Raw genomic sequence first — 26,363 nt, 5'->3', positions numbered from 1 at the left:
TAAATGTGAAAAGAAGAAAGGCATACAATAAAAGAAATGGGCACATCTCTGTGTTAAATAAACTACTCCCAATTAGAAAAGCCCTGAAACAAATATCAAAATACATAAAGAAGCAGAACACCTATTATAACATTATAAAGAGTTTCGCTACACTGATAGTATAGGTGTGAATGATTGCAACTTGTGGTGTCATCAGGTGATGGTCAAAAAAGTTTGATTAAAGTTCTGCCTTTGTAAATATGTCCCAAATTAAAAAAAAAAAAACAGGCAGGGATTTTATTGCATGACTGCAGCTGCCATCTTAACTTGTTTGACTTTACCTTGCTTGCAACTGCCCTTGCTTTTTACTCGCCTTCATTTGACTTACGATTATCAAAGATATGACAATTGAACTAGAATAGTTCTTACAGTTTTCTTACAATTAAATATATTACAAGCCACTAAAAGGTTTTGTCTTTTGGCTGAGATCTAATATCCTAATTGGGACTTAGTGCACATTAAATGGAAGCCTTGCAACATTCTCATATCCTGCTGAGTTTGCTAGTATTTGTCTACAGCGCAGGTGGAAATTGGAGGGCCATTAATGCTGCCCATTCATCTAGCAATGTGCCCTAATGAAACACCTGTGTTAAATAGTAGTTTGCTGATTGTCAGTAAAAACCAGTAGGGTGTTCAATAACCCATAACATTTCCCACCTTTTCCTTGAACTAAGGGTCTCAGGCTGGTACTCAGATATATCATTAAAAGGAGGGTATAGTAAACAAAGGAAAGCAAACATAGCTTATGTTTTATTTTCAGAATCCTTGCTGTTTATTTCAGTACAGTTAGAATCTATATATAATAGTCAAAATAACTGAAAAAGATATATTTTTTCTTTGAAAAAAATGCCACATGATTCGATAATCTTGTGTTTGGAAATGTTTCAAAATTGTGTAACCCCTTATATTATACATATGTGTTTTTTCTAAGAACTCAGTCTTCCCTAAACATGCCCTTGAAGACCAGAAGAGTGGAAACTCCAATATAAACACAAATGCTCAACAAAATTAAGCTTAGTTCTACTTATGTTCAGTTTATTCAGATTGCTGAATAGTTACAAAATGAATGATGTATTTGGATCTTCATATTCTCTAAAAAAATCCTTAAAGGTTGAGGATTTTAGGTTTACATTTTTTCCTACCACATATCTAACTATTTACAAAATACCTTAAACATGTCAAGGAAAGCAAGTGCTAATACTAACCACAGCCTAGACCTATTTTAGGTTAATGATTCTCAAAATGACTGCTGGATAACAGAAATATTTATTAAACATTAGCTTGAAGAGATTTTCACTGCATAGTTCTGCAATGAAAGAGAGCATTGTTTTCTTGCTTATTTACAAAGAAATCTTCAGAGTCTGTAGCTATAGTCGAAAACAACTTGTGTACATTTTTACACGTGAGTACTATTATTAGTCAATATTGTAAAAATCTACCTGCATTCCTTCATGCTGCTAAAGTCAAGTGCAATGAATTTCTCTATGGCACAAGTGATTGGTGAGTTCTGACCTTCTTTGCTTAATCACTTGGTAAGAAGATATTGAATTTCTGGAACAGTTGGGTGGCATTCAGTAAGGAAAGCAGGTATAATCTGCAAGCTAACACTAAAGGGAAGGCACATGGTGAGTTCCAGACTAAGGGTATGAGGAAGCATCTTTGACAAAAGCTGTGATCTATGGGTTTTGGCAGAATTGCCAAGGATATTGTGGGAATGACAGATAACATTTCATTCTCCTTTGCTGCTGCTACTAATTTTGACCTACTGATTTGGATTAGCAAAGCAGTATTGATAATCCTGATGTTGGAATAAAAGGACAATTGAGGTTCCCAAGAATTTTTTTTAATGAAAATATAGATCACGTCTATCCATCCCATCAGGATCCAGAAGAAGAGAAATGTTGTGGGACCTACTGGAAGAAAATCTTTTCTGCTGTGACCCCTGTCCTGTGGAAATCGTTCTCCCCAACTGAGGCTGGCCCCAACCATTGGCCTTCCAGAAGACCCCTAAGACATGGTTTCATCAACTGGCCTTGGCATGCTGTAATATCCCATGAGTTGAGCCTGCCAGATAGCTGTAAGGACCCACCCCACTTTGCATCTTAAGAAGACAGAACTCTTGGAATATTTCTTCCAACAGGCATCTTTATTAAGAGAAGATGGTTGCAGGTGTTCTAGACAGGACCTGGGGCCCAAGCCCTCCCATTCAAGGTTTTAAGTGGTCTCAAGCAGCTCTCCCACCCCACCGTCCTTCCAGTGACATTTCCACCCCCTTTTTCCTCACGGCCGGTGGAAGGGAGACTTCAGAGAGGAGTAGATGAAAGCTGATAGGCCCTTTTGTTATGGTTAGTCCTTTTGGTGATATCCACATTCAGTTCCTTTGAAGTTGTAATGAAGGAAGTGAAAGCCATAAAACCCCTTTGCTCATCCCCCTTCCCCTTCGTAGTATGCAGAATCCAGAGAGGCAGAAATGGGGTTTTCCATAGTCGATAACTAGAGATGAAATATAATTAGATTCTGACATCAGCTATATAATAGAATGCTTTTGTTTGTATGCCATTTTGTTTTCTATTTTTTAAAAACTTTTTGGACTATATGATTTTGTATGCCTCCCAAAGTCACTACCCAAGTTGTATACTACAACTATAATAATGTAATAAATAAACATAAATAAATCAACTGCTGAAAAAAAATATTGTATTCTATGAGAGGTAAACCCCCCCCATGAATTTCCTTTATTTGTAAGTATTGTCATGATTAAGATGAGCCATCCTTATTGGATGGCACATTCCATAAGGGTTTATCTACTACCTTTACAACAACAACAACAACGATCACTTATACCTCTTATTATTAAACCTGGTCTTCTATTAATTACTCACCATTCCCAATGCGGCAGCCACAAGTCTTTTGGGACTACCAACATGATTGAAAGTTATGTTATCTAAGAATTCTAGGAGTCTTTATACATTTGAAAAGCACCTCTCTGGGAAAGGCTTATACCATCACTACTATGCAGATTTAGCCCACTTGATGTTGTCAGATTAGCTCTGGTAATCAGTTTCCCAGTTTCCCAGCAGTTGAATGGTTTTTACCAAACTAAATAATGAATGTTGCATATAACATAGACATGCATGAGATTTAAGGAAATTAGTAAAACTGCTAAGTAAGCAAGTATATACTAGGTACATATTGGATCTATGATATAAATCATGATTCCCAGCAACATAGATAATTTTGGAAGATCATAATGTATTGGCCCAAGCTACGAAACTGCTTATTGAACCCAAAGCAAAGCCAGATTTCCACTGAAAATGGCTAGCTCTTGAAAGCTTCAGGCTATATTCAGCACTGAAGTGATTATGGTATAGAAGAAAATCTTGTACAATGTAGCTGCACAGCTGAACTGTGACATAAAAATGAAGAGTAATAAGAAAATAATAAGTCTGAATAAACAGTTTGCATCAACCATTAGATCAAACTCTGATTCAAAGTTTCAATAAACTGGATGAATTAATGTTACTGCAAGCATTATTAACATTACCCAATATGAACTTCAAGTACTTCTTGGTTCTTTTCCTGAACTATTTGTATCAGAAGAATTCTTTAACTTTAAAAGCTAGTGACTGAGTTCCTTTCCCTTCCCGAATGTGACATTTTAAGAGATAAGATATGAGATATGAGATAAGAGATAAGATAAAAGGAAAATCAGATAAGATACAAGATAAGATCAGATCAGATCAGATGAGATAAGATAACCTTTATTGTAATTTTTTACTGTGAGCACACTGGTCCTCATTAAAAATGAAATTCTGTTGTCTGCTCTCAAAACAAAGTATATATCTACCCACCACTGTTCATTTTGAATACATAGCAGAAAGAGGAAATTTGAGATTTTACAAGGTTGATGATATATGGAACAAAACTCTGACTGAATCTAGATGTTTTGCTTCGGATACCACAAAGCCTCCTCCCAGAAGGTAACAAGGAAAACAGGTTGTGAAGAGGATGTGTAGCATCCCAGACAATCCTGCAGACCCTGCTCAAGCATTGCATCTTATATGCTTATATGCTCATATGCATTTTAATTGTCAACCTAATCGCAGTAACTTTTTTGCTCATTTCATTTATCTCCTCCCATTCTTCTCTTGATTGCTAAAATCCTCTGGGAGTCTTTTCAGCTGAAGAACTGAAAATATTTAAATAACCTAATACTGCATTACTATGGTTGGTATGATGGTGCCTCAGGGTTACAGATTTTTTTCCTGATTTTTCCCAATCTCAGGAAAACTCTCTCATGTTCTGCAGCCTCCAAAGCTGGGTCATTTTGACAATGAGGAAATTTGATGTTGGAAAGGCCAAAAGAAGGATCTGAGTCATTGATGTTTTGTATTATTGACAGCAAATATGAAACAAACTTCTTTTGTCTTCATTGTGAGATAATTCATCCCAAACAATCCAAAATATATTGCAAAATGGGATAAAATGTGATTAAAAAAAGAAGAGGGGATTAACCTATTTTCCAAAGCACCTGAAGGCAGAACAAGATGGAAACTAATCAAGGAGAGAACCAACCTAGAAATAATGAGAAATTTCCTGACAGCGAGAACAATTAATCAGTGGAATGGCTTGCCTTCAAAAGTTGTGGGTGCTCCATCACTGGAGGTTATTAAGAAGAGGTTGGACAACCATTTGTCTGAAATAGAATAGAGTCCCCTGCTTGAGCATAGAGTTGGACTAGAAGACCTCCAACACAATGCCATGATATATTACCTGCCTAAATAGTCTGTGGCAATGATTTGTGTTCCATGAAATTGTTTTGATTCTCAAAAAATTCTATGGGGGATTGCAGAGATTGTAATGGCCTTTTTAGGAAATCAGATGAAATTTTTATGGACCCCTTGTTACAGGGCATATACGTTTAATCCTAGGTTGAAGACATCATGAAAAGAGTCAACAGTGCTACGACAACAGGTTTAAATGCTTTTCCTTTACTAGTTGCTTTGGAAGCAATTTTAGGCCAGATCTTCAGTTTAGCTGCTTTAAAAGTTCTGAGATAGAGAGCAAGTTTCCAACAATCTCCTGAAATGAAGACCATTTCTTTGTCTCTAAAAGTGATCTGGAATCTTTGATAAGACACAAATCTCAAGCCTGTGATAGCAATGCTTTCATTTTCTACCCAAAAGAGATCCCTCCTCAGTTTACACTAGGAGCATATTTCTACCCTTCACTTGAACCTATACCAAGTGGATTAACCATAGACCCACCACAATTGGACACAAAAGAACATAAAGTAGGCATAACCCAATAAATGGGAAGCTTTTCCACTGTTAAATCAGCAGACTTTCCTGTCAAGCTTGGCTGACTAATTATTGCTTATAATTTGCATTAGGATTAATTAACTAATTAGAGAGGAATGTCTGAAGGCAAAGTTATGGCTCTGCTTGTCAAACTGAAGACTTTAATTATTCTGATATTTTTAATTATAATCAGTTGCTGAACGAGTATTACATTGTCAGCAACTATGCAGTGGGTGCAGTGGGTTGGGGAACGTGGGTTCTGCACTACCCCTTCACCTAGAACTAGTGGAAAAGTAGTGCTGACAATGAAAACATAATAGGAAAGCCTTCTGGCGGGTGTAATTATTAGAAAGCATGTACCTAGTGGAATGCAAAATGTGGTGGAGTTTCCTATCATTAGGAAAGAGGTCGTTCAAAAGCACAGAGAAATATTGATTTACTCAGTGAGTTTTTTTATTGTCTCTGTTCAGAAGTGGAATCTAAATGAGCTCCAAAGTAAACTGTTTCCATTGGAAGCTGCGACTTCTCTGTGGAAATATTTTGCAATGCAAAAATTTCCCAATGTGAATCACTAGAGGAATTGGGAAGCTAAAAGCATTGGGCCCTTGCACTGACCACTGCTGGGGAGGGGGTTGCCACTTTTTTTAACAATTGGCAGCTGGCAGCCTCATCCCTTCCCCTTTGATCCCTTGGAGAAAGGATCTCTTAGAGCAAGGAATTGAGCAAGCACTTTGGGGAGTCCCATCCCACAACACTTTCATGCTGTATCAAATACCACTTAGAGAATTGTCCCAAAGGTGCTTTTTTCCAAGGGACAACTGGACTTTCTTGTTTTTCTTGAAGAAGTTTTGCTTTTCATCCAAGAAGCTTCTTCAGCTCTGACTGGATGGTAGGGAATGGCAGGATTTATACTCCTTGCAGACAGCTGGTCATTTGCATTCTTTTAGAGAGTCATTGAAGCCATTTGGAGGTTTACCTGTGACCTCAGGGTCACATGAATAGTGCAAATATGTGTGGATCCTTCTTGGCTGCAGGATGTTTTCTGCCCTGTGTCCCTTCACTGTTGAAGACAGGCGCAGGCTGTTGGGGATGAATCTGTGTTATTTGCATCTCAAACTGAAGTGTAAATGGTTCCTGTATTCTGCAATGTTTTCTGGAAATCCGTTCATACTCGTGTTGAAAGGTGTTCATCCCAAAGTGCATAGCTAAATGTCTATGGAGATTCTAAGTCATCCAGTCAGAGCTGAAGAAGCTTTTTGGATAAAAAGCGAAACGTCTTCAAAGAAAGAAAAACAAGAAAGTCCAGTTGCCTCCTGAAAAAGCACATTTGGGACTAATCTGTACTTGTACCTTTGGTATTTCCTGCCTAGATGTAAAACCTTGCTTTTCTCCACATTAAATTTCATTTTATTGGATAGGGTCCATTGTTCAAGTCTGTCAAATCTGACCCAGATGAGACTATGGTTTCCTCTGATGTGACTTCCCCAACAATTGAAGCTATCAGAGTGATGAAGAAATGTCTGCTACAAGACAGCACCTTAGGTGACAGAACCAACCTCAGCTCAGACCACATATGTGCCATGCTGGACTTCTGCCTGACCATTACCTGTTTTATATACAGTGAAGGTTTCTACAGACAAAACATAGCTGGACTATGGGCTCACCTGTGTCTCCCATTGTGGCCAATCTCTACATAGAAGAGGTAGAAACCAAAGCCCTAAACTCCTTCACAGGAATTCCACTCACTCACTGATATAGGTATGTGGACGATACTTGTGTCAAGATCAAAACACAGGAATTAGAAGCGTTCGCCAAACATAATCAACTCAGTGGACAGATACATCAAATTCACATGTAAAGATGTTGAGGAAAATAGTTTAGCCTTCCTAGACTGTGCAATATACATTAAGGAAGACAGAAGCCTTACCATTGAAATTTACAAGAACCTGCCCCCCCCCCCAGATCAGTATTTACATTTTGATTCTCACTACCCACTGGAGCACAAAATGGGGATTATCAGACCCTTACATCATTGAGCTGAAGGCCTACCTACCAGCAATGAGGAAAAAGAAAAAGAACTAAAGCACATCAAAGAAGCCCTCAGAACTTGTGGCTATCCCAAGTGGGCCTTCATCAAATCTCAAAAAAGACCCAGAAGGAGCTCCTCCATAACAGACAAAGAAGAAAACAATAAATGAAGTAATGTAGTCATTCCATACATTGCAGGAATATTGGAAAAGCTCAGGAAGATCTTCAGCCAACACAACAAATGTGCAAACTTCAAACCCAAGAATACACCAAGGCAGAAGCTTGTCTACCCCAAGGATAAAACACCCAGAGACAAACTGAGCAACATGGTATATGCAGTAAAACGCAGTGAGCCATGTGCAGGGAAACAAAACAACCACTTCATAAACGCATGGCACAACATCGGAGTACAAATGCATCAGGACAAGATTCAGCTGTCAATCTAAATTTAAAACACAAAGGCCACTCATTCAAAGATAGCAACTTCACATTCTGGACAGAGAGGACCGCTGGTTTGAAAGAGGGATCAAAGAGGCCATCAATTTCAATACTGATTCTCAACAGAGAGGGAGGGATACGACATCAGCTATCTTCAGTCTACAACACAGTCCTTTCAACAGTTCCAAGAAGGCTCCACACCCATTTGCACTACTCAAGTGACCCTGAGGACACAGGTAAACCTCCAGGGGCTTCTACAACTCGCTAAAAGAATACAAATGACCAGCTGTCTGCAAGGACTATAAATCCTGCCATTTCCCATCAACCAGTCAGAGCTGAAGAAACTTCTTGGATGAGAAGCAAAACGTCGTCAAGAAAAACAAGAAAGTCTAGTTGCCTCGTGAAAAAAGCACCTTTGGGACAACCATGACCTGGATGATTGAGAATCTCCATAGAGAATTATAGACAAGCAACAACAATGATTTTGTGATTTGGTTGGTAAGATTTCAGAATTGGTTTATCATTGCCTTCATCCTAAGGCTGAGACACAAAGAGTGGCCAATCAAAATCAGGACTCGAATTCAAGACACACAGTTTTTAACCTGGTGCCTTAATCACTGCATCAAAGTGACATAGTGTGTTTAGTTTAATGAAAATAACTTAGTATATGGTTGCTGGGAAGGCGATATCCCCCAAGTTTGCAATCATTAGCATGGAAACTCAAATGAAAAAAGATGACCCAGAATACATTTCTACAGATATAGGTATATATTTTTAAGCTTGGTTGAGGTACATGCTGTGGAGAAAAATCCAAAATAACCCCCCCCCCTCTTGTCCACCAAATGGTGAAAGATCCAGATTGAGCAAAAAAAGAGAAGCATATTGTCATATACTGGAGTGTTATAGAATATGCTTTCACTGTTTTGAGAGTCTTACCATCTGATTAGACAAATTCATATTGTTGAAATGTATCAAGAGATCTTAGCATTAGTGCATTAATATATTCTTCCAGCATCAAAGACAGAATATATCCGAGCACCATTTCTGAATAGAAATAGGTGAGCTTCGCATCTGATGGACCATTGAAATACTAGATAGAACATTAATCAAATCCAGCCTAGGTCTTATGTTGATCACTGCTGTTTGATGTGTACTGTATGTATGTATTGTGGTTTCCATTTTTTTTTCTCTTTCAGCAATGCAAGCAACTGATTCATTAATCAAATTCATCTCATTTAATTTGAATTTGGAGAGGAATATGCTAAAAACAGTTCATTTTCTCAAAGGAGGCTATCAACACTTTGCTGTTCAGCAGAAATAATTCTCCTTATCTCATTTCCTATTTCCTACTTTATAAAGTCTGCACATTCTTGACAAGATATTGAGCACACTTCTTTGGACAACTTCTCTCTATCAGTCTTAAAGACATCTTTATTCCAGACTAAAAATTCTCTATTTGAAGTTTCTGAACAACAGGCAGAACATAGCATATCCCTATTTCAAAGAATATGACAAGATGAAACAGACTCAAGTGGAAGCACTTGTACAAAAGAGTAAAATACAATCATAAGTTCTGTGTTTACAATATTATCCTGGATAGTTATTGATATAGTAACTCATGATTTGGAAGTCTGTTCTTTTGTGTCTATGGAGATTCTCAGTCATCCAGGTCATAGCTATCCCAAAGATGGTTTTCCATGAGGCAAAGTCCACATTTTGGACAGAGAGGACCGCTGGTTTGAAAGAGGGGTCAAAGTCATCATCTATGTCAAAACTGAACAGCCCTCTCTCAACAGAGGGGGAGGGATACAACATCATCTATCTCCAGTCTACAACACAGTCCTTTCAACAGTTCCAAGAAGGCTCCGTACCCATTTGCACTCCTTGGGTGACCCTAAGGACACAGATAAACATCCAGGGGCTTCTACAACTCACTAAAAGAATACAAATGACCAGCTGTCTGCAAGGACTATAAATCCTGCCATTCCCCACCATCCAGTCAGAGCTGAAGAAGCTTCTTGGATGAGAAGATAAATGTCTTCAAGGAAAAACAAGGAAGTCCAGTTGCCTCATGAAAAAGCATCTTTGGGATCTGTTCTTTTGTATGATTTTTTGGTCAACAATAAATTTATTGTTCTGATTACCTCAAATATCATCCAGACAAAGTGTAAAAACATAAGTTCACATGATGTGGATCTATCATTACATAGCTGAGAGAAAAAGAGAGTGACAGACCATCCACTGAATTAGACAAATCAAGTGATGGAACTTCTGTGAGTGCATTAGGAAGATATGAGTATTTTAATAATGTTTCCTGAACAATGGGACCATGGATTAATCATTTCTGCTCTGACAGTACATTCTCTCTTATTGTGGCTTGAGTTTGCAAGGGTTAGCCCTTTTCTTTATTTCATATTTACTCTCTGTTGAAAAACAAAGTGAGTTAAAAGTAAGAGAGAGTTAAACATGAAAAAACAACAACATGCCAGCACACAAAATGACTTGATATGCATTCTCATTATTACAGTGGGTGGAATGGAAAGAGGATGTTTTGAAGAATATTCCTCCTTAGGCGTTCATAGCTTTTGTTTTTTCTGGTCCACCCATAATTTACAGCTAATAAAATAGCTTTTGGCAACTTTTTTTATATGATCCTTCAAAAAGCATGAAAAACTGTCATGTTAATGATTCCCTTCCTCTTTTATCCTGTTGCAAAAAGATTACGTTAATGAATCTGGGTTGATACATGAAGTTAATATACATTCTTGTTGGTTAATAATCAGTTCAAATAAATAGGGCCAATTGGCATCCTTGGAAGCAACTGAAGGAACCATATTAAACACCATGTAGGAATGATGCATTAAGAAGGTAAGCTGATACATCTAATTAACTCTGGATTCTGCTTGGACATAGATTTTGAAAGATATCATGTCTTAAGGAAGAACCACATGTTCAGTTTCAGTAATTCTGCTTAATACAGGTTTCAGTTTTTGTGGGCAAGTTATATTCAGGGAGAATCAGATCTGTGTATTCATTGGGCAGTTTTGTTGACCTCTTAACTGCACCTACTTCCACAAAAAAGCAAACTAATTTTAAAGAGACAGTTGCTTTCCTTTTACAATACTATAAGTGAGCAGCTGTAATAGACATTACATGAGAAAATCTAAAGAACATTTTAACTCAAGCAATATTCACTGAATGAATGAAGATAAACAGCAACAACAACCAAAGTGTCAAAATATCTTATGATACTGAAGATCAGCATTATCACTTAACAGAGAAAATACAGAACTTCAGAGAATTCAACAAAGTATAACAGTGAAAGACCTTGGGAGGCAGTACTTGAGAGTAATAGTTCAAGGTCCCATGTAGAAGAATAAGCAAGTAGAGCAGTGGACTGGTTAATAACATCACTGTTTCAAGAAGGGGGACCTTATAACAATGACCTACCTTCATAATATGAGACTAGGATCTGTCTGTTCAACTTGGAAAACAGAGGAAGGTCAAGAAGAAACCACCTAGTTGTAAGCTTGACATGTTGACCATTTTATCTGAAATTCTCTGGCTCTACTACCAGTAGTAGAGAAAATGATAATAAACCAAATTTAAACATTGTAAAACCACATATGTGCATCTCACATTATGAGATAATGAGCTATGAAAAACAATTCAAACTCTGTGAAGTTCCAAAGTTTTGAGTATAGCGATTCCTAAAGAAATGGAGTTCAGTTGCTTCAATGTCACAATGTAAATATATTGAGAGTTAATTCTGTAGAGCTGAATGAAAATTAGGAAATTGTATAAAATTATAATAAAAGAAAATCTCCTCCACTATTGAATATTATATAACCCAAGCAACAGGATAACCTTAATTTAGTGGACCTCAGTATTTTGGACATCACATGCAGCAGGCCAATTTCCATGGCAACTTATATCATTTGTGGAGTCCTTTGTACTCACTGAGCTTGGTTGTTCTCTTGCAGGTATTTCTCGAATGTGTGTCCTTGTCTGAAATGGGTATTCAGCTTTTTTTGTGTTGAAAAATAAATGATTTTTTAAGAACTTGAAGTTTAGTCATTCTCCTTTTCACTAGTTCACAGGGATAAAACAATACTAAGGAATTATGGCAATTGTTACAGTGCAGCCCTACATCTGTCAGCTCAGAGGTTATCCATAGTGTTATTTCAGTCCAGCTTCTTCCTTGCATCTAAAATGGAGTAAGACTCTTGTCACAAAACAGTATGATTCTTAGGTCATAGTGCAGGTATATCAAAGTCTAGAGGTAGCTTGATTGAATAATTGGCTGAAATGTGACTACACATGCCAAACTATATCATCTTTCAAAGACAAAATGAGAAGGTCTATGTCTGCAGAACATTCCATGCTTTCTAGAAAGAAAAATTAAGTTTCATATATTTTCCCAGAGGGAAAAAAAACCACATCTATTTATAGATATTGGCCCAGAGGTGTCTCATAAAAGGAAACTCCCCATCACATTCCTAGCAATTGTAGTGAAACCTTTTAGAATAATGTATCTTGTAAATGAACAATATGAAATTTAAAATAGCTTTGGTAAAATCAAAGGTTTTTATAAATTTGGATTAGTGTCAATCTCTGGTTGCAGGTGTCCACCATATCCAATCAGCAAGCTATTCACTCACTGAGGAAGATGAATCTTTAGTTTGCAGGCCTCACAGTTGTGCCCTAAACTTCCACACTCCTATTTAATTTTATTGGTTTTTCTGAATGTGAGATGAATGAAGAGCTAGGAATGCTAGAATTTCAAAAGGGCAATGGCCTCTCCCAACATTGATGGTTAAGAGTTAAAGGCTAAAAATTATGTGAATGTGAAACAAAGTAAGTCCCTTGCTAGATTTTCCTGAAGTTCTGGTTCCTACTGATTTGAGGCATTTAAACATCTTTGTACTTCTATCTCTGACAGGAGAAGCCAGGCTGTTTCAGTGTTCATGATAGTAGTATGGTTACTTATGATCTGTTTCTCAAGCTCACCTGTTCATAATACTAAGCCCTAGAATACAGCTCTGAGGCGAGGCATTCCAGATCCTTCCTTCACCTTCTGAAAAGCCTCAGATTTCTAGCTAAAATTTATTTATTTACTTACTTATTTATTTTCCCTCTACCTAAATTGCACTTATTTTACAAAGCTTTAATGTCGTAAGCATTTTGCTTCTGTGTTGGATGAGAATTCCCATCAGTTGATTTTGGTAAACAACTTATCAAAAAATTTGTAAACTAGATCTAAGGTGCTGAATGTTGAAAAGAAATGTAAATAGAAGAGAAAATGAAAGACGTTATCCATCCAAGCAAAGGGATTTTAGCAACTTACGAATGTCTGTATTCCTGTGTTCGTGGTACCACTCTATTGGTGTTGCCCACTCTATTTTTAGAATACAGATTCTTTAGCTTTAGAATCTGCCCAGTAGGTATTCGTATGAGCTTTCTCTGTGCTGAAAATAAATACAGCTACCGGAATTGACCAGGGCAAATGAGTGAGGACAGCTCAATTCATCTCTGATATGTCTTACCAAATTCCACCTTATATTTTCATACAGGAGATAGTAAATTGAAATTTTAAAAATTTTAGGGTCAGAGAAGTCCATTCTCACAGCTCTAGGATGGTCAGTGTGATACCAAGGCCTTCCAAGTCAAAACAGTCTTGGTCCCAGTGCCAAGCCTGATAAGCATTCCCGAGCAGCTTGAGGAAGAGGTGATCAAAAACACACACATGCCTTTATGTCCATGCAGGTGTGCAATTTTCTGAGAATGAGGCTAAGAGGAAGAGAATATTCTGACCCTAATAAATGACCAGCTGGTCCTCTTGCTTTGGGCAAAGAACACACTTGCAGCATGCATCAACTTCTCTTGTCACAAGGGGCCAGGTGAAAAGTCGTCTGACTGCCTTTGTGCGAGAGGGGATAATGAGGGCAAGAAAGGACGAAGATGATCTTTTACAATCTAAATAGATAACAGGTCTACCTCTGTTCCTTACATACCCGTCCTTCATGCTTTTTCTTCATCTTTCCCCTGCTGCCTGATTGCACTTTAGTAGATTTCAAGAAAATCACAGATGCTCCTGTTTAATGTAGCTGAATATAAAATGTGCAGGATTCATTTCTGCTTTGGCTTCAAGTTAAAACTGATCTTTGGTGATGTGGTGTGCGCAAGCTTGGGAAGGGGGTGGGAGGTAATGGGAGGGAGGAGGATCCTCTTCCACAGCCTTCACAATATTGTACAGTTCTGGCCATTTTTCAATGCACCGCTGAGTGAGCACCAGGTATTAGATATGGAAGCATATGCCACACAATAGATTTTCTATATTTCCAGAGGGCACAGGCATTGATGGTTCTCAATCCTTCTCATCTCTTTTCTATTAAAAGTTGCTTTCAAAGTATTTGGGCTGTCCTTTGGGGAGCTTTGACTGAAGTCCAGATGAAGACAGCAGTGGCTCAGTCACGTGTGACCAACACTTTGTATTCTTCCCATATAAGTCCTTAAAAAAAGAGAAAATGTAGTAGTTTCCCCACCTCCTCTTTTCCCTCCCCTTCTTCTCTGTATATTTGATATTTCATATCTGAAAAGCTGATATTTATTGCACAGATGAAATGTTTTTGCACTTTTGTCCATGTAAACATAGAATTAGTCTCCTGCAAGTTGAGGTGGTGGCAGTTCCAGAACAGTTATATTTTTTGCAGATAACAGGATTAGCTTGGATGTGGGTAATAAGTTGGTGAATCTCCCCCTGGCCATTTCTCAACACTGTGAGAGCACTAATCCTTTCTGCTTTGATGTCTTCTAGTTTTCCATCAGGTGCAGCTCAGCACATTTGTCCCGGGGCATTCAGCACTCTTATAAGATCTCGTAGTGTCCTCATTAGCTGCGCCTATTTACCCAGCCAGCCTGTTGAACCCAATTTATAGTTTATGTGATTAATTCCCAAAGTACAGTAAACCCTAGCTTTGAGGCTCTGTATTATAGGGCTGCCTCTCACGTCAGCAAGTGCTCTTTTGTTATATGACTGCATCATCTGTTAAAACAGTAATAATGTTGCTCCCAACTATACATTGAACATCTTTATATTCACCTGCTTTTAGACACAGAGCTCATAAAAAGTGTGAACACTCTGGATCATAAAGAAAGCATGCAGGTTTTGTGTAGCATATTTTTTCCTAGATTTCCTTCTTATGCTCTATATTACAATTATGGGCATTGTTGTGCCCATCTAACAAACTCCATAATTTATTGCATTTTACCTTTGCAGGGTTACAACCGTTCAGAAATCAAAACTGCCATTGATCTTCCCTGGCACTTTTTTCAACCTGCAGGTTTCATACACTGCAAGGTATGCATTGCAAGTGTTTTTGCAATCACTTAAGGCAGTAGACAACATCTGTCAGCCTCCTGCATGTGGTGGTAATTTGCATTTAAACTAAGTTTTTCTAATGTTACTGTGTTACTGTGGGTAGTATTCTATTCTTCATGGAATGTCCTAAGGTTAGCCTTATGGAGGTGGAGGCTGTAACACTGGAAAAGCAGGAACGTAGCTGCAGAATGTCTTGGACAGCTGATGTACAGCTGTCTGAGAACTGATTGGGTAAAATTTGAGGCAACTGAAAAACCCTACACTATTTTACCATCTCCACTCTCAAAAATTGTTTCTCTGGGAATGAGAGATAGTTATTTGATTATCCAAGACTGGGCAAATATGTCTGGGGAATCTGGAGAACACCACATAATCATCTCATACTTTTGCATTCTCTCTCTCTCTCTCATTAGCTGGATTCAAACTCTTCTAAAGAGGAAAAGCACCATCAACTGATCTGCATGTGATTTTTGCACCGCCAATAGCTTTTTCATCTATTTTACTGTTGCCATTCTGCTTTCTCCCAACAACTCTGTCTCTGTCTCTCTCTCTCTCTCTCTCTCACACACACACAACACATACACACACACTCACACACACACAAACACCATTTCAGGCAGTGCTTGTGCTGGGCCAGAACTGGAAGAGATTTACTGTCCCTTGATGCTTGCATTCAGAATTGTGATGGCTCATCACAGGATGAAGCTAAAAGAAAGTGCAGATTAGAACAGAAGGCCACAGAAAAAGCAAGCAAACGATCAGAAATTGCCCTGAAGACATGTTTAAATTGCTCAGGTAAGAAACCAAAATGAGGACTTATTGGCCTCATGCCTTAGCAATTTCATCTTGACCATATTATCTTTCGGTTATGATGTTGTTTTTCATTGTATTCACCAACCAACTCCATATCCAATACAGTAGTCCAGATTCTAGTGAAAACAATACAGTCAAGAAAGAGAAACGGGAGTGATATGAGGGGTTGTGGCTTGTCCACCTATCATGGTCATCATATGAAGCTAATTTTAAATTCTTTCTCCATGGTAGTTACCACTGCTTGATAAGGGACTCATATACACCTGCTCATAATGAGAATAGGAGATTTTCTACATGTGACTCCAAAAGAATATAATCAGAAGAATGGTCAGGATTTTCCATAAGTCACTCTATGAACAAGCAAACTTGTCTCTTTCAGTGGCTATAGCTACTTAGAGGAAACATTACTACAGACATAGACCCCTAGGTAATGTGGCAGATGAGAGAAATTATTACATACATGGAGAGGAATGATATTAATTGCATTCAATTAATGCAAGGAAATTAAATTAAATCAAATTCTGCTTTTTTTCCCTGATCTCAACCACTTTTATGCCTTAGCTTCATTTTTGGAATGCAGCCCCTGGTCTGCCATTTAAAGTACAAGCCCAGCTTTTACCCTGAAAAATGTTTTCACTTCATTTAAGCTGTGCACATTCCTGCTTGTATTAAGGAAAGACCACTGATTTATTTGAGACTGCAGTAGATTATTTTCCCCAAAATGAATCGATATTCAAGGAATGCAATAGATTCCTTAACACACAGGATCATGAAAAGTCTAATCCTGGAGGGACTATACAAGAAATCATCTCCCAAAGTTTAAGAAATTTCTTCCCATCGCTGGCATTGGCCCAAAGTATCAAATGGCTCATCATAGCAGGTTAGGGATTTTTTGCTGGTGATTTGAAATACCAGTTTGGACATTATGCATCCTGGTCTCTTTGCATGCTTCAGTAGTTATCTAATTCTCCTCCCCATTTTTATAATTTTAGTGGCACTTGCAGCTTAAGGATCCCCTCTGCTTGAACCTGGGACTCTTTTCAATATCTCATGCACAAATTCAGTCTTCTAATCTATACTTTTAGACATCATTAAACACTATTTCCTTCTACTTTTTGCCAGTTTCTTTGTATCCATAATGCTGGAAGAAATTTCTGTTTAATGCTGAATCCCTTTATAAAATCAAATGGTTCCCCTGTAATTATGTTCTAGCAAGTTGTGCAAGCTTTTCTTTTACTTTCCTTCTCTCTTTTTATACATAGGGCATTAGAATGGAATTATTGACCTAATTTATAACTTCGATTTGCATGGAAGAAAACCAATTCCTCTCTTTTGTCACCTGATCTCATAAACAGTGAATATTTTTAACACTCTTTCTTCAGTCATCTCACTTTTATTACTCAGACAGAATTGGAGAAGCCCTTCCTTTTTTAAGTGTACAAAAATAAGGCAGGAGGAGAAGAAAGAACTGAGATTCTCTTACACCCTCATTTCTTTTATGTAGACTTCTGAATCCTAAGTAGACGTGAGTAGGGCAGTCAAGTGAAGAACAAAGGTGACTGACACATCACAAATCTCACTATTGTTTAAGAACATTGAAAGGACAAGAATGACCAGCCCTCAAATATTCCTTGTGTTTCTGTGTGATATACACTATTCTGAGTGTCAGGCCTAGAAGGGAGGCTGACTAGAAAGTAGCAAGGGCCAAGCAGGGAGTCAAGAAAAAAAAATCACTCAGTCTTTTTAACAATAGGGAGTTAGAATCACTGAATATATCTCACACAATAGAACACACTGTTTATCTTGTGGTAATACTAGTGTCCTCTGGAGAGGAAGAGTTATTAAAAAAGTGGAAGTGCCTCCCACTGTGGGAAATTATACCCAAGGGAGTCCTTGTCATTATGGAATAGCCTGTCGAAAAGGCCCACTGAATCTTAGCATTGATGCTTCTAGACCAGGAACTCAGTCTCATAGCCTCATAAATGTAAGAAAGCTTTCGTCTTCTATGTGGGCTTAATGTGCACATACTTCCTTGATATTCACCAGCTCTAAATACCTCCCATGCAATTTCACAAAATATCACAACAGTCACCTGAATAGATTTCTGTATATCTGGCTTCCAACTTGATTTTTATCTACAAAGTGCTTGATTAAGGTTTAATGTGGTTCTCTTGCCTTGTCCTTTCTAAATAGGATCTGAGACACTGAATTAGTAAAGCAGGATAAAATTTTGCCGATGTATTAAGGACAGAGAAATAGCAATAGCACTTAGACCTATATACTGCACCATATGCTTTACAGCACTGGGTGGTTTACCACTTCAGCCTATTGCCCCCAACAATCTGAGGTCTCATTTGACAGCCCTCGGAAGGATGGAAGGCTGAGTCGACCTTGAGCCGGTCAGGATCAGACTTCTGGCAGTTGGCAGAGTTTGCCATTGGGGATCCTTTGTCGTTCTTTGCTGCCTTTGTTAGCAGAGTACAGGCTCACATTTAAGGTTGTCTCTGTGTCCTTCTTCCCATTTCCTATCAATATCACTAAAAGCTCTTCACTCTTTATTTTCTGGAGCTCCTCAGAAAACCAAGGAATCATGTGGGATCAAGCAGGTACAGAGAAACCACTTGTTCTGGTTAGTAGGTGCTCTGGTGGCCCCAACGAACCCCATCATCATAAGAAAGTGATCTGTCCACAACAAAAGACTGATTAAGACATATCCCATGTCTCCTCTGCTCTGAGGAAAAGGCCAGGTTTTATCTGTGACCAGCAATTTAGAGCAGGTCAGATAGGTCCAAGGACAGGCCCCTTGTTGCTATGGTGGCCATGAATTCTTGAACTATCTCTAGTCCCAGTGAGGGGAGATGAAACTCACAGTCTGGTAAATCTATAAAGGACTTTGCAACTCAGTATCAAGAGATACTACTATGCAGCTCAGAAGAGATTACAATATGGTAAAAAAGATGAAGACTGAGTTTGGAGTTACTCTTTCTCTCATTCTGAATGTGAAACTGCTTTTTCCTTAAACAATAAGCTAATTTATTCCTTTTCAAGTTTTTATGATAACTGTCCAGAGTTCATGAAATGAACAAATGAAGAAAAAATAAAACTAATGAGAGGAAATGAATAGTCTAAAGTTCCATCTTCTAGAGGTTTCCTGAGTTTCACATCACCAGTGGAATTTTAAATAAGAAAAAAAAAAAACAGTGTGTGATTCCTTAATAGGCCTTCACTGCCAAAGGGCCTGACATGTTTCCATAATGAACGGAAAGGAAGGGGGTATCCCTTCTTTCTTGCTATTTCTAGCCTATTTTGTAATTAATTTGATACTGTTACAGGAAATTAATTGGGTTTTGATAATAAAATTAACGCAAGTATGCTGGCTTTGACAAATTAACTTAAAAAATCCCTAATAAGTCTTCCTATGTCAGGCTGATAATAGTTGTCCCTCAGGTGCTGAAGAAACATTCTAAGAGGACTTCCTGGTTACTCTTATGGAGAATATATTACAGAGCTAATGGTTAACTAGACTCCTCCTCTCACAGTTAAGAAGATTAATTAAAACTTTAAAGGACTGAAGTTGTTGTGCATGCAGTGCCAAATCTTCTTGAGTCTATTCCCATAATGCACCATTTCCTGGTCTTCCTAGTTTGTAATTAGGTTTGGGTGTAAAATTACAGTATAGCTGCTACTGTCCCCAATATGCTACAATTTTATTATTTATTGCACTTGTGCTAAACCAGAGGTATGTTTTAAAATGGTAAACATTGATTCACATTTAAGATGACAGGTTTCATCTTAAAACTAAAAAAACTATCTAAAATATAGTTTTATGTATTAGCCCTGTAACTTTAATAGTCCCAACAATATGTCATTCATCATGTCTAAATGGAAACAAAAAAGAAACTCCACAATATTAATATTTCATTACTTTCTACAATAAATTTATCTGCCAAAATACAGAAGTGAGATGGGGATGGGAGAGAAGACAGAAGAGGTCATGAGTGAGTAGAGATTTTTGCCTGATTATTTTGAGCTGATATTAATAAAATTAAGAATCTGTTTTCCTTAGTTTCTGATGTAGCTAGATGTTGATCTTATCTATTCATAATTCACTATTATGTAGTACTATATATGAAGAAGACTCTCAGGACACAGAGCTGTTTTTTTTAGGAAGGGGGCTTGGATTTGTGCTCACCTATCACTGTAGGCCATATCAGTTGTTCATACCATATTTTCATACCTATTCACAAGACTCTTTGTCCTTGAAATGAAAATATGATTCATTCACCAAAGTTTACATCATATGCTTGGCTTTAAATTGTGTATTAAATAACATTTTAAATTATGCACCTGTGTTTGGCTTAAATGTTTTCAGGTTTCACTTTGAGTTTTACTCAAAATATGCCATTCTTATCTGCTGTTTTGTCAATTTGTGTAGTAATTATGGAGTTTCCATCCAAATTGGTTATAGCTAAGCATCTGGAAGTTCCTGGTTTGAAACCTTCCTCTGTAAATAGCTTCCTAGATAAATTAAATATAGATAAAACCCCTCTCTGTCTCAGCCTTCCCCACCTACAGTATGGAGATATGGCAGAGATGATGATGAAGAAGGAGACTTTATTATAAATATACTTCCCTTTATTTTTTTTCCTCCTCTTGACTGCTGAATACTTGAATCCTCAGGTCTGATCCCATAATTATGGCAAGAAAACTGAGTACAAAAAGAAGTGGCAGGACTTCTCCACTGGATTCACCAGAGGCCATGCAACTTCTTCACCCTACTTTTGTGTGACTGAGCTTCTAGCTGGAGTGGAAACCTCCAAACAAAAATGCCATGATCCTATAGCATACATGCTCATTGTGTGAATCATCATTCTCTTGTCAGTGAATTGTGACCAATGATTTATTTCCATTCCTTTTCTCTTGCATCCCATCTCTTTCACAACAGTATACTACTTTTTAAATTAATGCTTCTTTAGTAACTCTTTTGCAAGCCGTTACTTGACCAGTTTCTTCCTTTCTTTTCCTCTCTCTTTTCAAATTGTAAGTGTTTGTATAATGTAACCACATGAATCTACCATATTTCTGACTTTGACAGAAGTTTTTTATGTCCTTGGAACAGTGAACATTGCAATTCACTACTTACTTTTACATGAGTTATTTTCATTCAATGGCTGAGTGAAGAGCCATAGAAGAAAAATGGATTACTCATTTCATCTCCAGAGCTGAACTACATGATATGCCCACCACAAGCCTGATACAAAGCATAAAGCAGAAATTCTAGAACAGACATTCAAACACAAGGCCCGGGGGCCGTATGCGGCCCGCAAAATGGTTTCATGTGACCCGTGAAGCCATCCTGGAAACAGTGAGGGAACGGCCCCCACTGCCTTGGCTCTGGCCCAGGCCGGTCAGGAGTCCATGTACAATTTTGTGGTGGCCATCTTTGCTGAAACGCATTCAGTCTTAGCTCCACAAGGCCATCTGGAAACAGCGAGGAACCAGCCCCTGCCGTGTTGGCCCTGCCCCCTGGGTGCCTGCTTGGGAGGTGTCACCCTTTGTGAGGACTGAAGAAATGGACCATGCCTTGGTGCTTGCCCTGGTCCCACCCCGTTCTGCCAGAGACCCTCAGATCTGTCCCATTCCTGCCCAGGCCTCCACAGAAAGCCTTGACGTGAACGATGCCCACCCAGTAGGTCACACCCACTCCATCCATGCCTACCCAGTAGGCTGCGCCCACCCTGGCCACACCCACTCAGCCCCCAAGGTCAACTGCAATGCTGATGCGGCCCTCAATGAAATTGAGTTTGACACCCCTGTTCTAGAAGGTGTGTTTCCTTCTCCCTTTCTAATGCGTAGAACTACTCGCCATGTACTAAAAATTCACAGTATTGGGAATGGGTTTAGTACTGTAATATATTATTATTAAACATAACTGCAAGAACTATGTTCGCTATGAGGATCTTGGTTTCAAAAATCTTTTAAAAAACTAAGTCACAATGAATGAAAGTTGTTACATTCTTCGGCTTCAATATTTTATGGGTATCTGTATGTATATATGGTGTGTCTGTCTGCAATTCTCAAATTTTATTCTTTATGTAATAATAATATAATCTACAAGTTGCTAAGAATCAATGTTCAGTCAATATAGGCATAATCATTTCTTTTTGATATACTCAGATTGATTTGTATTCAGTTCTATGATTTTTAAAAATGTAATATTTTGTTGTAATGGTCTCTTCCAGAGCTATACATGCAAACATTTGCTGTATTTTTTCTTATTTATCTGAGGCTTTCCCAACTTGAGGGAGGATAAACAATGGGTCTTGCTAATGACCATGTTCTTAATGTCTGATAAATTTTCTTCCACAAAGGGACACAGCTCTTTGCAACTCAGAAGCTGATTGGATCCATACACCCTCCAGGCAGGACTTTGCCATGGTAATGACACAGCTAATGTAATTAATTAACCTTTCTGAAGTTTTAATGTTTCAGAGAAATTTCAGGTAATGGTATTTAGGTAGTAGCAACAATGGTTACTATTATATATTTATTTATTGAATTATGCAATTTCTCAAAATGAGGATAATGGGTGAAAGAGATGGAATCCACTAAAATGGCTATAAAAGAAAAGAGGAAATAGAACCATTAAATACATAAAATTCTACAAGTTATAAAATATGTGTTAAATAGTATTCTTTAAACAAACTGTTGTACTGACATCCTCACTAGAAAAAGGGCATACTTTAAAGATTAGATTTCCTAATTTGAGTTTATTTTGGAGCAATCAACAAATTCTGCTCTCAATCTTTCTTCATGAGACATGCCCACACCATAGTCTAACATAGCTAGATACTTAAGATGTACTGATTTAATGGGATTTCAGTAGATATAAGTGTATGTGGAATGGCATAATTGAAATGCCATGGATATATATGTTATATGATATAATCAGCTCTGCAGTTTGCACAGTTCAGTGTTTTAAACAAATTTGTGTTTTTAAACAAATTTGTTGCTGTATGTGGAGCGCAGATTGGGATTATGGCTGTATGGAATGTATGCCATCTTGATTCCTATTCAAAATAGGACTTTCATCCTTTGCCCAATGACAGAGAAAACTTATCCAAACTATGCATTATGACTGGACTAGAGCCACAAAAAATTGGACTGGAAGCCCTTGAGACAATGGGAAGAACTATGCAGATCTTTAGTATGAACTAGTTCCTGTTGGAGCAAGTTATACTTCTACAATAACTGCAACAACTGATCTGCCTTGTTCTCTGCACATAGCTGTTCTCTGCACATAGCCATTCCTTCCAGCCCATACTTTCCTGACAACCGAGTGGAGAAAACTTGATGGTCAAGTTTTAGATGTATCCCTGTACAACCATGCTATTCGCTTGATTTTATTTTTGTGCCTTGATTATTAATGGGAATGTTAATAACCTAGGTATCCAACATCTGGATCTATTGCATAATGTCCTTTAACTTGATATGCCAGAGAATGAGTTATTTAATTCTAGACCCTGCCTCTATTGCTAGAAATCACTTCCCATGTAGGCATTTAACATTTCTTTTGTTGATAGGAAGAGCACTGCAGAAGAAGAATTTATAAGCAATCTCATATTCTTATGCTGCTACAGAGCTATAACTCAAAATCCCTCTCGGCTGCTGCTTACAAGCTATCAGAATATTAACAGAGACTTTTTAATTGTGAACCTTTCAATATCCATGTAAAAAAAAGACCTGCAATATAATCTCGCTCAAATGTTATTTCAATGCTAATAAAACCAATGAATAGACTGAAAACCGTAGTAAATAAAAATCCTGTTATTTTACTTCAGGGATTGCAGTTCTTGGCCAGCTTGGTGTTCCCCCTGCCCTCACTAAAAATGAGATTGGTGGTTTTATTGGAGCCTTCAGTAGACAAATCATAGTGAAAAATACTTGAATAATTATTCTCATTAGCTATCTGGGTAGAATAAGGAATTTAAGCAGCAGTCACTAGATTTAAATGCTGCTTTAAAAGAGAGGGAAGGAGGAAAATGAAACCAAATTCAACTGTGAAAAAAGATTGTACAATCTTTGTTCTCCTAACAGAGAATAGATAACTCATGCTCTGCAAATGGCAATTAATCCAAGTGGCATTTAAATAAATTATTTTTATATATATAGAAAAAGAAAAGAAAAATAGGAGAGAAAGAGGAGGAGAAGATGACTCCCATAAAATTTGCAAATCTCATGGACAAATGAAACCAAGTCTTCCATATATTCATTTTTGTTATATGATTTGTTTATTAACCCACAGCCAGTTTGTGGAGGAAAAAGTGGGAAATTAAATGTAGAGATTTGTATAAATTATATATGTTTCTAAGTAATTTTTACAAAAGTATGACTTTTAGCAGAAAAATGCTTATTCAAATACAGCGGGAGAGATGTACTTTTTAGATCATTATGTAGTTCTTTCAAATTGTAGCAGCATTTTTTCTTGCATGTATTTTTTATTGTTCTCCTTTTAATTTCCACACTATTAATAGATAAAGAAAACGAATATCTAGGACTTACGGAGGAAGCAAAGATGGACTGAAAATAACTCCATGAAAAGTAGAACTGATGGCCATGGTGAAGAATGAAGAGCCATTTAGTAGACCAGCTTTTTGAATTTCTCCAAAGAGGATGGGAGATTGCCATTTTTAGAGACATAAATTAGATAAACAATTTTAACTTGGAGACTAGAGGGAATTAAACATTTTAATTAAAGGAGAAGAATAAATAAACTTGATTGATAGCTACAGAATAACATAAGATAACATTGCAAATACTGAATGATACTTTTGAAAATGGAATCAGAAGTTCATATCAATAGCAATGTTTGTTCCTATGGATAGATTGTGTCCAAAAGATGTTTTTGAAGAAATGGCAGAAGAAGAAGTTTTATTTTACAAAACAAATTTTATCTTATAGAGTTGATACTGACAGTGTGTTTACTAATAAAAGGCTACAAAAATGATATGGAAAAAAAAGATATTTCAATGAACACATAAAAGAAACTGGTTGATACTTTAAAAATCAAATGGGAATTATAAATCTTAAACCAAGAGAGTCACCTGGATAGTTCTTTTATATTGGATTTACAAAAGAGGTTTGTTAAAGCTTGAATGGATCTTGTAAGAAGAAGTAAAAAAAGAAATTTTAAAAAATCAAGTTCTACAACATTACTTAAATGGACTAAAGATCTGATCAAAGTTAAAAAGTTGATCAAATTGATGAAGATTAAAAGTTGATGATGGTTGAAATAGATATAAAACAGGACATGGTATGAAGAGATCATTGGTTATAAATTAAGATGAGATGAAAAGTTACTAAAATTGTTTCTATTTTTTCTTTGTCGTTAGATACTCCTTTCTTTCTTTCTTTCTTTCTTTCTTTCTTTCTTTCTTTCTTTCTTTCTTTCCATTCTGATTATTCTTTTTCTTTATACTTTTTATTTTTCTTTCTACTCTTCTTCCTGTCTTTTAATTTGTATTAGTTTTTACTTATTGCAATTATAATCGTCAATAAAATTATTTTTTAAAAGAAAATGAATGTTTACAAAGCCCAATGATTCCTCCATAACAGGGATGTCAAACTCATTGTCACGTGAAGTGTCATGATGTATCGTGACTTTTTTTCCATTGTTGGCAATGGAGTGGGCGCGGTTTTACTATGATGCATCCGGTCTGCGGACCTGCAATTTGACACCCCTGCTCCAGAACAAAAGGAATATATGAAATTACTTTCCTCCAAAAGGGAGGCATATATCACAATTGATTGTATTTGTGATGTTATCTGAACTTGATAGCATATGATCAATCAATCAATCAATCAATCAATCAATCATAATGAATCCGAACTTAAATATAGTTGCTAAATTTCAGAACTATAACATTTTGCTCAAGAAAAAACATCTATCCATCAATACTTACATATGGGAATTATGCAGTCATAAGATTCACTCATCCTGAGTACTGGCTGCTTCATCCTTGTACAACTTTTGAACAGTACATGGATATAGTGAAATGGTATCTGGAACAAGTGATTTGCATGGTAGAGAAGATCTTGAGGTTGCCACTGCATTAAAGGAAGGTTTGTGAGGGTAAAATTAAAACACTGAGTATAACTGGTTAACCATTTCCAATTCTCCATTACATTCCTTCACTTAGGTATAGATTTGCTGGCAGCACCAACTAGCATCCTGAGGAAGTGATACTACTGAAATATTTGTCTTTTAGCTCATTATTTTGCAATTCAGACTCACACATCTAAGGTTCTTTTAATGACAAATTTATTGCAGGTGCATAATTATATCATTATGCTTTTATTTTTTT

General features: G+C 37.2%; 1 long non-coding RNA gene across 1 annotated transcript; it reads left to right on the top strand.

Moving 5' to 3' along the window:
• The first annotated feature begins 1,338 nt into the window (after positions 1 to 1,338).
• Positions 1,339 to 25,419, top strand: LOC120301899. Its single transcript, XR_005555062.1, has 3 exons — positions 1,339 to 1,441; positions 22,371 to 22,437; positions 24,534 to 25,419. It is a non-coding gene; the product is annotated as an uncharacterized LOC120301899 (long non-coding RNA).
• The last annotated feature ends 944 nt before the right edge of the window (positions 25,420 to 26,363 follow it).

The sequence above is a fragment of the Crotalus tigris genome, unplaced genomic scaffold, assembly GCF_016545835.1.
Source record: "Crotalus tigris isolate CLP2741 ecotype Arizona unplaced genomic scaffold, ASM1654583v1 scf7180000024401.5802323, whole genome shotgun sequence".
NCBI lineage: Eukaryota > Metazoa > Chordata > Lepidosauria > Squamata > Viperidae > Crotalus > Crotalus tigris.
Note: the sequence above shows the minus strand (reverse complement) of the source record. Positions and strands in the feature narration are given on the sequence as shown.